The sequence below is a fragment of the Pinus tabuliformis genome, chromosome 2_2 (assembly GCF_031772625.1).
Source record: "Pinus tabuliformis cultivar Carrire ecotype Pingquan chromosome 2_2, CPIR1, whole genome shotgun sequence".
Taxonomy (NCBI): Eukaryota; Viridiplantae; Streptophyta; class Pinopsida; order Pinales; family Pinaceae; genus Pinus; species Pinus tabuliformis.
This window is the reverse complement of record NC_142300.1, coordinates 964854520-964867533: the sequence shown is the minus strand read 5'-3', so window position 1 is coordinate 964867533 and position 13014 is coordinate 964854520. Positions and strand designations below refer to the sequence as shown.

At 39.4% G+C, this 13014-nt stretch overlaps 1 protein-coding gene across 1 annotated transcript in view; it reads left to right on the top strand.

The window, feature by feature from the left end:
* LOC149196437 (delta(14)-sterol reductase-like) overlaps window positions 1-13014 on the top strand; it is a 74509-nt gene that overhangs the window by 30698 nt on the left and 30797 nt on the right. The window lies entirely within an intron of this gene.

Sequence of the window (13014 nt, the reverse complement as noted above, 5' to 3'; positions counted from 1 at the left end):
ATATCCATTTTTCCCTTGGTGGGGGACCTCCAAAAATTGACTTTCCTTTGACCCACGAATTTTTGATTATTTTCCACTTGGAGAGAAATTAATCTCTATAATAATTTTTTTTGTCGTAAAATTAATTAATTTTCTGGCTTAGGATTTAATTTAATTTTGTCAGAAAAATTAATGAATTGATACTAGAGGGGATTAATTATTTTTTCCACTCTCAAATATTTTAGCCATGATGTCTAAATATGAGGGACCATGCACTAAAATATTTTTTTACATCAAAATATTACAATATCAACTCTTGAAAGGGAAAAACACATTTAGACTCAGACCCTCAACAATTCACCCAATTCTGCGACACAATATGATCTAGTATAGACCAAGTGGTTTGTAATAAAATAATTTAGCTAAATATGCTTAAATTATTCCCAAACACACTTTTACAAAGATTCGATATAACACTAGGACTCACCTAAGTCCTTGTCAAGAGATTCCACCTTGGCATTAGGGTTTAAGCTAGAAGAAAAACTCTGTTGATTATCTGTTAAAAAACTTCCTAGGATGAAATCCGTTGCCAAAATTAGAGGCTTACCTAGGTGTTGTTACATAATTAAACGGTCATGCTAGCATCATTTACAATATAACTTGCAAAAATTGGGTTTACAATGATAAAACTGTGCTCGCTGATGACTTTCATGTCTTTGCATTCTGCTTGGACTGTTGACAAAGTGTGGTCAACATGTCCTTCTCAGATGGGTCTGCAACTTTGGCCTTCTCAGATGGATCTGCAACTTCGCACAAATGATCAAGAGAGCTTTCGGTTATCTTTTCTTTGCTTAAGTTTCTCCTTCCTTTGCTAACATTATGTCTTCCTTTTTCACTTCTCATTTCTTTTCTCCATTGTGTGAAAATTCTATCACTGCAGCAACTGATTTACTTTTCCTACTTATTTCATCATAAGTTATTCATGAAATTACTTCAACAAACATTAAAATAAATACTGCTGTAGATATCACATCCTAATATAGAAACAAAAATATGCACACATTGACACAGTGATTTTGGACTAATGTCCCTGGAAAAACCCAATGTGGGAAAACCAGTGCAGCAAGGGAGGATTTTATTATTCAACAATTTTCTTGTACAACAGGGTGCCAAACTGGCTTACCCACAGATAGAAAAACTTCCAGCACTTTCCTAAACCAAGCGTAGGCCCTACTGACCTCTGCTACAGCCTGAAACCCTTTGTGTCAACCTGAAACCCTCTGTGTCAGCCTACTGAGGCTCTGCGCAACCTCTCTGGGCTTCTGCGTCACTCCTGCAGCCTCTGCGTGGATGACACAGGTCCTTATGGCTCTCCGCAGTCTCCACTGCCTCTGTGTGGCTTCCTCTGGCTCAGCATCTGCCTCTTTTGCGCTGATCTCCCGTCTCTCTGTTTCGTACTTGCTGCCTCCTGACTGCTCTCTAGACCATTGGTTGAATTTCTCAGCAAATTCCGCTCCAGAAATTGAACAAACTGGTCTCCCTCAGTGTGTACTCCAAGTGCCCTTCAAGCTTCCTCTTATACTTTTTTCTGTTGACATCTCAATGGCCGAGATTAAGTCCCTAATCAACGACTAATGTTAGATCTGGCTTGATCCATGTCTTTTGGACCATTCTAATACAGATTCATATTAATACACATTAATATTTTATTTTTCTTAAGTTTAGACTTAGGGACTCTATTAAAAATATTAATTATTTTAATATCTCCTGATCTGTTTAGAATCTGCCCAAATCCTTTTTGGGTATTGGAGATCTCATGTGCCCCAACCTCTCCACCAATTTTTGTGGCTAGAGCACATCTAATGCTACCCCAAATCAACACTTCCTCTTAGCGAGGATTGTGCTTTAGAAATACTCCTCACTAAGTATTACTCTGATCATCCGACATTGGTACCTGTGCTGATACTAGGCCTCCCTACCCAGCATCCTCTGCATTGCTGCATCCTGTACTGCTGCCCATGGTTCTGTCACTGCCACTGCTGCATCTGTACGACAACTCCCTCTGCATCCATGCTGCTGCTGGTCCTTTCTCCCAGCACTGCATCCGCATTGCACCTTCCTCTGCATCTGTGCTGCTGTTGGTCCTTTCTCCCAACACTGCATCTGCATTGCAACTCCCTCTGTATCTGTGCTGCTGTTGGTCCTTTCTCCCAACACTGCATCTACACTGTAACTCCTCCTTCATTCGTGCTGCTAACACACTACTTCTAAAAGGGGTTCTTTACCATCCCCATCTTTTCTCTGAAGTAGTCAAATTTTGGCTTTCTAAGGGCCTTGGTGAGGATATCTGCCACTTGTTCCCCTGTAGGAGTGTAGCTCAACTGTACAGCTCCACGTTGGACACAATCTCTGACAAAGTGACACCGGATATCAATATGATTTGACCTATCATGAAATATTGGATTCTCAGAGAGTTTGATGCAACTTTGATTATCACACATGATCTTGGTCACCTCCATATTTCTTCTGAATAGGTTTACCAACAGTTTTCTAAGCCATATGGCCTCACACGAAGCTGTGCTTGCTGCCATATATTCTGCCTCAGACGAGCTCAGAGCCACGGACTTCTGTTTCCTACTGCACTAGGAGGTTATTCTTGATCCAATGTTGAAACAATACCCAGAGGTACTTTTCCGATCCACTGAACTTCTTGCCCAATCTGCATCAGTAAATCCACTCAACCTGATATCCTTCCCCTTGTTGTACAAGAGCCCATAATCAACTGTTCCCTGTAAATACCTGAGAATGTGCTTGGCTGCTGCCCAATGAGCCCTCTTTGGTTCCACCATGAACTGACTGAGGGTGTTGACAGCGTAGCAAATATCTGGCCTAGTATTGACTAGATACATCAGGGACCCTATGAGCTATCAGTATAGGGTGGGATCGACATCCTTGTCTTCTGATGCATCAATCTTCTTCTAGTTGGTGATCATTGGCATAGCCATAGGTCTACAACAGTGTTGCGGGGGAGCGCCCCCCCAATCCCACTCCCAATCCGCGCTCCGGGCGAGAGCGACTCGGGAGCGCGCTCCCTAAATTTTTTTTCGCTCCCTGCCTTTTCAGAAGCGTTTTGCCTTTTTTGCAATTTTTTTTTGTAGTAATGTTCGAAATACAATTTTGTTTTTAAAGAAACAAATAACTTTTGAGTGGGGGCAACTTAATGCTCAAGTCTATGTCCCTAGTATTGATATGCTATTCATGGTAATGTTAAATTCTTAAAGTAAAAGTGACATTCTCCTTAATCTTCATTTTCATCATTTTACTTAAATTTTTAACATTACCATGAAATGACTCAGGATGTTTGAGAGTGATTCCGGCCTCATTGGATTTCATATGGAGAAAGTAGAATTTTAGATTTCATTCAAAATCCAACAGACTTATCAATTTTTCAGGATTGGGGGATTGCAATGTTTCCATTGAATTTTGTCATGTATTAGGGTATGGAACTCGTATTTAATCAAGAGCACCAATCTCTCTATGTACCTTGATGGTAGTGACATTGGTTGTCGAACTCCTCTATCATGACCCTCCTAAAAATGTACACATCACTCAAACAAAATCTTGACTTGACATGCTATGCTTTTTCTATCTTATGTTAATGCTTAGAGGGTGATATTAATGACAAAGATACCTATACAGATACAGAGGTAATGACAAAGATACCTCTGGATATTAATGCTTAGAGGGTGATATTAATGACAAAGATCCTGATTTTCCAACAAGACTAAAAAATTAGACATTTCTCGTGGTGGCAGGAGGCCCAAGCATAAGAAATAGATAATAGATTTACTTCTCTTTTCTAGTTTCTAGTAGTTTTTATAACTATTGACCCTTTCATATTTATTATGATATTTTTTTAAACAATATATGCCAATTTAAGTTTGAAGTTGGCAATTATAACTCATTAGTAATGAATTATGAATATGATGCTTCATGAAAGTTGAAAGTTGTTTCATTTCATTTCATGTTAGATATTATTTGTTGTAATGGTTACACTTAGCTTATAAGTACAACTTTGGTGATCGATGATGATAAATGTTATATATTGAATTTTGAAAGCTTGAAACTTTAAGATTGATGAATCATGAGACTCAATATGTTGTATGTTACTAACTTGTGGACGTGGTTGATGAAGATTAGAACTTCTAGATGATTGTTGTTATATGGTTCAAATTTCCATCTATGTTTTTTTTATGTTTTTTTATATCTAATTCATTATTCTACATGTTTTCGTTGACATATATGTATCAAATTAAAAAAAATAAAAAATATATATATTATCTAAAAAACGCTCCGGGATTCGCTCCCACACCGGGAGCTTCTGAAAATGTCGCTCCTGCTCCCATTTTCGCTCCCACTCCCCGCTTTCGCTCCCACTCCCAAGTAACACTGGTCTACAGTCTCCCATCCCGAACCTTTTCAGAATTTTTGTAGCATACCTTCCTTGCCCAAGGAGGATTTCTCCTTTTTGTTGCCAAACTTCCAACTCTAGAAAATAGTGCATTTGTCCCAGATCCTTCATATCGAACTCTGTGGCTAGATTCTTCTTGCAGTCTTCAATGAGTCTAGATGATCCTGTTAGGAAGAGATCATCCACATATAATACTAAGATAAGTGGCTTGCTCTCTACGACTAGATAGTAGAGATTCGGATCCGTGTCACTCTTGACAAACCCCATCTTTTGCAAGTAGCCATCTATTTGACCATACCATGCTCTTGGTGCTTGCTTCAGCTCATACAAGGCTTTTTTCAGTCTGCATATATGGGACTTCTTCTCATGAGTTTCAAAGCCCTCTGGTTGTTCAATGTATACTTCTTCTTCTATTACCCCTTTCAGAAATGTTGTCTTGACATCCATCTGATGGATCTCCCATCCCATCTGGGATGCAAGACATATTACGGTCCTAATATATGTATACCTAGCTACCGGGGCGAAGGTTTCCTCGAAGTTAAATCCCTTCCTTTTGAGCATACCCCTTAGCCACAAACCTGGCCTTGTATTTTTCAATACTGTCGTCCGCAACATATTTGATCTTGTAGATCCATCTTGAACCTACCACAGATCTGTCTTGAGGCCTTGACACCACCTCCCAGACATCGTTTACCATTATGGAGTTATACTCCTCCACCATCACATCTAGCTAGACCTGATGCTGAGCTACCTCCTTGAAGCTGGCAGGCTCTCCATCCTGAGCTACTAACGCCTGATACCTGTCTGGCTGTTTTCGCTCCCTTTTACTGTTCCTTGGCTCTCCGATGAAGTTCTCTGCATCACGCAAAATCTGACGAAGTTCCCTGCTGGTTCTTCCTTTGCCAACAGGTGCTTCTGTTTGCTCCTCTTCCTCATCCTGAGAATCTTCCTGCTCTGAGGAAGGATTCTTCACTTACGTTGGTCGAAGAGGCATGACCAACGGATTCTCTTTCGACTGCTCCTTGGAAGGCATTTCGCGACATCTTCTGAAAGCTCTGTCCTCCATGAACTTTACATCTCATCGTACTACTACCTTCCTGCTCCTTGGAAGATAAATCCTATATGCCTTAGCGTTCTCGCTATATCCTGCCAGATACCCCTTTTCTGCAGTCTGATCCAGCTTCTTCCTCTTTTCTTTGGGTATGCGACAATATGCCAAACTCCCAAATATCCTGAAATGACTGCCTTCTAGTGTCTTCCCAGTGAAGACTTTCTCTTGAGTAATCTTGCCCAATGGCCGATGAGGAGTCCTGTTCTGAACGTAGACAGCTGTGTTGCATGCTTCTGCCCACATGAATTTTGACATATCCTGATCATACAACATGACCCTAGCTGCTTCTACAATAGTCCTGTTTTTCCTTTCTTCCACCCCATTCTGCTCCGGATTGTAGGGAGTTGTCCACTCTCTTCTGATGCCCTCCTTAGTGCAAAAATCAGTGAAGTCCTTATCGACATATTCTCCACCATTATCTAAGTGCAAGAATTTTATTTTCTTACCTGTCAGATTCTCCACTAGAGCCTTGAACACCTTGAATCGACAGAAAACCTCATCCTTGGTTTTCAAAAAATAGATCCAAGTTTTCCTCGAGTGGTCATCAATGAAAGTAAGGAAATACTCGACACCACTGAGAGCTTTGATGGACATAGGTCCGCAGATATCTGAGTGTATCAATCCTAGTACACTCTTGGCCCTATGGTTGCTCCTAGGAAATGCCGCCTTGGCATACTTTCCTAGAGCACATCCCCTGCATACATCATCTCGTTCCGTACTCAGATCCGGAACTCCTGTTATAATGCTCTTGAGAATTCTTAGAGCTCCATGGTGCAACTGACCCATCCTTCTGTGCCATAGTTCGTTCAAGTATTTGTCCCCATGACTACCTGTTAGTGCCATTGGAGATTCTAGTTGTAATCTGTACAACCGATCACTTTTGATCCCGATCTGCGCTTTCTTTTTCCAGCTCGGGTGTTTGATGTATACCTTTTCCTTGATGAAGTAGATTTCATAGCCTTTGCCTTGTAGTTGTGACACGGAAAGTAAGTTCATCCCCAATCCTGGCACATGCAACACATTTGTGGCACGGAATCGCTCTCCCGATTCTGTCTGAAAAACTATGGTACCCTTTCCTACTGGAGTACACTTTGCCTTGTTCCCCATGGTGATCTGAAAGTTCATCTTCTCTTCTCGATATTCTGAGAAACACTCCTTGATTCCTGTCATATGCCACAAGGCTCCATTGTCTATATATCATACTTCTGATGATGCAACACTAGTCATGCATGCCACTTCTTCTTCCAACTTGGAAGCCAACATAGAGAAATCGAAATCTCTCTCTCTTGTGCAATCTTCTGAAAATATGCGTGAGTCCCCTGAGGTGGATGCCTCTGCATTGTGGTCTTGACCCATAACTGATTTTCCCTTTCTGTCTCTGATTACTTGCTCTGATACCATGTGAAAATTCTATCACTGCAGCAACTGATTTACTTTTCCTACTTATTTCATCATAAGTTATTCATGAAATTACTTCAACAAACATTAAAATAAATACTGCTGCAGATATCACATCGTAATACAGAAACAAAAATATGCACACATTGACACAGTTATTTTGGACTAATGTCCCCGGAAAAACCTAATGTGGGAAAACCGGTGCAGCAAGGGAGGATTTTATTATTCAGCAATTTTCTTGTACAACAGGGTGCCAAACTGGCTTACCCATAGATAGACAAACTTCCAACACTTTCCTAAACCCAGCGTAGGCCCTACTGACCTCTGCTACAACCTGAAACCCTTTGCATCAGCCTGAAACCCTCTACGTCAGCCTACTGAGGCTCTGCGCAGCCTCTCTGGGCTTTTGCGTCACTCTTGCAGCCTCTGCGTGGATGATGCAGGCCCTTTTGGCTCTTCGCAGTCTCTGCTGCCTCTACATGGATTCCCTTGGCTCTGCGTCTGCCTCTTCTGTGCTAATCTCTCGTCTCCATGTTCCGTACTTGCTGCATCCTGACTGCTCTCCAAACCACTGGTTCAATTTCTCAGCAAACATCGCTCCAAAAATTGAACTAATTGGTCTCCCTCAGTGTGTACTCCAAGTGCCCCTCAAGCCTCCTCTTATACTTTTTCTGTTGACATCTCAATGGCCGAGACTAAGTCCCGAATCAATGGCTAAGATTAGATCTGGCTTGATCCATGTCTTTTGGACCATTCTAATATAGATTCATATTAATACTCATTAATATTTTATTTTCCCTAAGTCTAGACTTAGAGACTCTATTAAAAATATTAATTATTTTAATATCTCCCGATCTGTTTAGAATCTGCCTGAACCCTTTTTGGGTATTGGAGATCTCATGTACCCCAACCTCTCCACCAAATTTCGTGGCTAGAGCACATCTGATGCTACCCCAAATCAACACATTGTGAATTGAATCAGATCAGATGTGTATGTATTGTTCTACTTCACAAGAGGTTGAAGCCCTATTTATAGGGTTTGCATGGGCTAGAAGGGCCTCTCTAGGCGAACTAGAAGAAGGCAGGTTGACTTGATCTCAGGGGTCTTCTTGACCTTTCTAAAAATCAAAATAATATTTTTCTTTTTTATTATATGTGCCCATTTGGGTCTTTTACATCATGACTTTGACTTTGACTTAAGATACAAACCCTAGAGCACACAATGGATGCTTTGACCTATTGACCAATGACCTAAGCATGAAACCGATGCTTTAATAAGTTATTTTTTATTTTACAATAATTTCCTTTTCTTTCTTTTAATAATACATAATAATTACATTATAACATGACACAAATGATAATTATGAAGACTGAAACTAGTTACAATTTCGACACTCCCTCTTAACTAGGGAGGTATTCATAAATGAATAACAGTGCAAAGACAATACTCACTTTGAAAAGTTCTCATAAAAAGAGTATCAACATGCGCAATGCTAAGAATACCCTAACTGCCAAAGTATCCTCGCAACACATCAAAGATCGAAGTGTCATGACACTATTATCATACACTCATGCAAGGATCTGAGGTATTAACAGGGACTAAAGTGTTGTCTAGGCATCTGCCACTATAGGTACCATAATGCTTTAGCCCTAACACCAATCCTCAGGGATCTAGCTATCATATCCAAGGTTGGAGCTCGACAAGACCAATGATATGCTCCCTCACCGGGATCCAAACATCATCAACGACTAACCAAGATGTCCTCCCAAGTACCATCATATAGGGAGTTTTATGGTACTTCATCTCTCCCTCTTAATCATTAATCCAAGCATGCTTGTCAAATATATTCAAAACTTCTTAGGGAGAGATCCACATATCAGCTACCTATTCAATCTTTAGAACATCTAGTAGCTTGATAACCCCAACCAATATCAAACTTCCAATGTATATGATCTTGTATGCTAGCATGAAACTTCGGGGTCTTCAACTATTTTGAAGCTGCTTCATTTATCACATAATCCAAACCATAGATTTAAAATCCAGAACCGTTGACCAGACCGGTCCACCTAATAAACCGGGTTTCAAATCGGAACCGGTCAAACCGGGACTGATCAGATCTCAATGAACTAGTTTTTAAAAAAATACGTTAAATAATTATTTTTTAATGAAAATCAATTTTTAAGATTTAAAACCATGATTCCAAGCCAATAGAGACAAACTATGCAAAGTTTGCTCTTTTATATACCATGTAAAGGTGAATATATCAAAATGACATTGAGTACAATACAAGTCATCGACAAAATACATAAGCAACGAGGCTCTAAATGGCCTATAAAGTCCAAAAACAATGCTACAAGCTATGAGGCCATTGGCCTACTGCAAGACTACAAGTCTAGACTCTACACATGATCAATCATCAAATTCATCACTACTACTAGACACTGGATCATTAATAGGAGCCTACATAGACATCATCTGGTTTAGATTCTGAGGATGCCTCAGCGTCAACTGCAACCTTAGTAGCACTGTCACCAATAACAATAGAAGTGAACCTAATGGAAGCACAATTTGGTCGAGCTGCATGACTAGTGCCTTCCATTGGTTGTTTGCCTTTCCTTGATGCGGCTACTAATCCTTGTTCTGATGGCGCCACCAAATCTGCTTCATCCCCCGCTAATGCCATGTCAATATCAAAATCAACATCAAACACAGGATCTTCGGTCTCCTCCACCCATTCTGATGTTGGATGAATATCGTCCAACACAATGGGATCTAGATCAGGGGTTCTTTTCATCATTTGGTTCCGCCTTAGTCGAAGGTTGTATTGCACGAAGACAAGATGATTTAACCGTTTTTGTTCCAAACAATTTTTCTTCTTCATGTGTGTGCACTCAAAAACAGACCAATTGCGCTCACAACTTGAAGCACTGCAAGTTTGGCTGAGGAATCTAACTGCAAACTTTTGCAATTGAGGACATTGGCCGCCAAATGACTCCCACGAATGTGCTGCAAAGAAAAGACATTAATTAGTAACTTAGTTCATTTCATTACTTATTTACAAATTACAAGTATTTATAGATAATTCGAATTGTAAATCTGTAAACAATTTAACTTGAAAAGAGAAAACAAATTGGAATTGCTTACCTGGCTGATCCACATCTCTTGCTATCTTTGCCAGGTGTTTTCCAAAGGTACCAGCTACCATACTGAAAAGAGTAAGTTGTTTATGTATTTCCAACTGGTCTGCATGGATAGGCACTGTTGATCACTGGAGTGGAATCTGATGATTATATGAAGATTCCATTCCCAAGGATGATCCAGAGGACACTTGTACCATCAGATATTATCAGTGAACATATTTTTTTAACTCTACTTCTATTTGTCATCATCTATTCTTATACCCAAATTCCACAACCTGCGGGGAATTGTAATAAGTGATACTAGTAATGATGAGTTTTGAGTCTGTAACAGGCCTAGGATGTTGGGATTCGATCAGAAAACGAGTACACCTTGGAGTGTTTTTTTTTAATTTGCTTAATTATCCCTTCGTTTTTAGAGGCAGATAATTTTCTGGGTTTTTTCACTCACTTTTTACCTGAAATTCGGGGTGACGGTTTGAAGCGTTGAAAAATGTGTAACTAGGTTCGGTCTTCATTAGTATGAAATGTATTCTTGTACATATAAAATGAAAAAGAAATTATTATAATTATTATTGGAGCATGGGTTTCATGTTCAAGTTCTTTTATTTTATAGGTCAAGCACCCATTGAGTGCTTCTAGGGTTTGTCTTAGGTATAAGAGTCATTGTCATATATGGAAGACCCTATGGGCACATTATAAATTGCAAAAGAAAATTTATTGTCTTGAAAATGTCAAAATACCTTCAAGATCAAGTCGGCCTACATGAGCTGTCAAGTCAGCCTAAGTTAAGAGACATGTCCTCCCTTGTAGGAAGCCTATATATACGAAGAACTTGTCCTCCATTTGGACATTCATTCATTCATCTCTCATACGAAGAAGGAAGTAGCAGAAGGACGAAGAAGGAAGTGTGAAGAAGAAGTCAAAGTGTTTGGGTCTCTCTACTTTCTTCTGGGAATGCGAAACTAGGGTTTCTGCATTGGGCAAGTCTAGAAGTTTGATTTTGGAAGTAGGAAGAGAAAGAAGGAAAGAGAAGGTTTCTTAGGGTTTCCTACTAACCCTAAGACTCAAATCAAGGCAAGTGAGGTGAAAGGAAGAGCAGCAAGAGGGAGATCGAAGTCTCCTAGTAAAGCAGTAGTAGTTGCAGCAGTTGCTAGGACAAAATTTCGGATTTATTAGGGAGGTTGAAGATATTGTAGCAGGAGGTCGAGGAAGACTTGATCTTGGAGGGTACTTGTGTGAGTCTAGGTCACGGTATTCGTCAATTGAAAAGATCTAAAGGATAAGAAGAGATTTTATGGGTTTTCCCCTCAAGAGGAGGGGTTTTGGCTTGGCTTGGGGCCTACATATTGTGTTGTTGTTCTTACTGTTTTGGTAGCTGTTTGATGTTTTTCATATTGAACTAACAAAGATCAAAGGTAATAAGTAAAAAGCTAACACAAGCAGTTATCAAGTTAAGAGAATTAACATATACATTTCCCTACTGAATTCTCAACATAAAGGTTGAGCCCTTAACACATCTTAGTGTCTAGAGTCGATGTATATTACCATACTAGATCACACAACAACTTTCATGGAATTTGGTTAGGTCTAGGTAGTCATTTTATAATTTTTTAGATTTCCCATAGGTCTAAAATTGCAAATAAAATTGTAATAAGTGTAGTCTATAGAAGTTGTATGAGGTATGAATAATAAAAATTACACCTCTCACCCTCAAATTTCTACTATGACACACTTTGAGGGGTTAATAATGTGTTTTGGACCCTTAAAAGCCACATTTCCTAAGTTTAGTCGAAATTGTGGCATTTAATTAGGCTAGAATTAAATAAAATAGAGTGAAATAAATTATTCCATGTGACAGAATAACATGGAAATTATCCCAAGTCAAAGAGTTGAGTCAGCGGACATGTGGAAGATGACTGAGCACACTACATCATAAATACACCATTATTTGACAAAATCGAATTTCCTAGAGATAAAACAACAGTTGCACATGTGGAAAATCAAATTTATTAGAGGAACTCATGCACTAAAGGAATATTCTATGGAATATTTAGACTGAGGATTTTGTGGGGCCTTCTCTCACTGTTAGCTCGAGTGCTTCTACATTTAGCACTTCACATGGAGGATTATGAGTTTCACTTGGAGGAGATCACGCAGTTCCTAGGGATCTGTGCAGAGCATCTTTGGGATCATCATCTGAGGTGGCAACACTTGGTTCGAGTTTGATTTGGTTTGACGGGAGTTATCTCATTGCTTTGGTTCACTCATGGATATGTTTACTATGCCATATAGAGAAATCGATTTTCTTTGGGTGCCACATGAGGAATTCGATTTGCCTTGGTGTCTCTATCATCTCTACTTGGAACTCGACTTGCACTTTCTTGGGATTTGCTCAAAGTTTAGTTCTCACATGCATTCTTCCTTGGGATTTGCTCCCAACTCTCTATATAATGAGGCTATGGGTTCTCATACTGTATCATGTAATACAAGCAATTGTGCTTGAGGAGACACTGCGGAATTGTATTCACTACTTGCAATATAATACAACAGTCTTTGGAGTAAATCGTGATGGTGTTCTTCTCCTTGCATATGTGGTAAATTCTTGACTTGTTGTTATGCTTCTACTTATTTGCTCATGTCATTGTTTCTTTCAAGCTTGTTCAAGTTATGTTAGTATGCAGCTATCCCATATTAGCATAAGAATTACTTATTTGTTTTAGGAAAATGAATCTTTTAGTGAATGTTAGATGTATCTCTAGGAATTCTTTTCACTGCACTGATTTAATTTGAAACCTCATACATAAATTCTGTCCCCTTAATCATAATGTCATTTTCATATGAGGTCAGATTTTAGAGCACGCATACACAAAATAGAATACAATAGCGGAATTTACACCTAATTCAACAACATCAT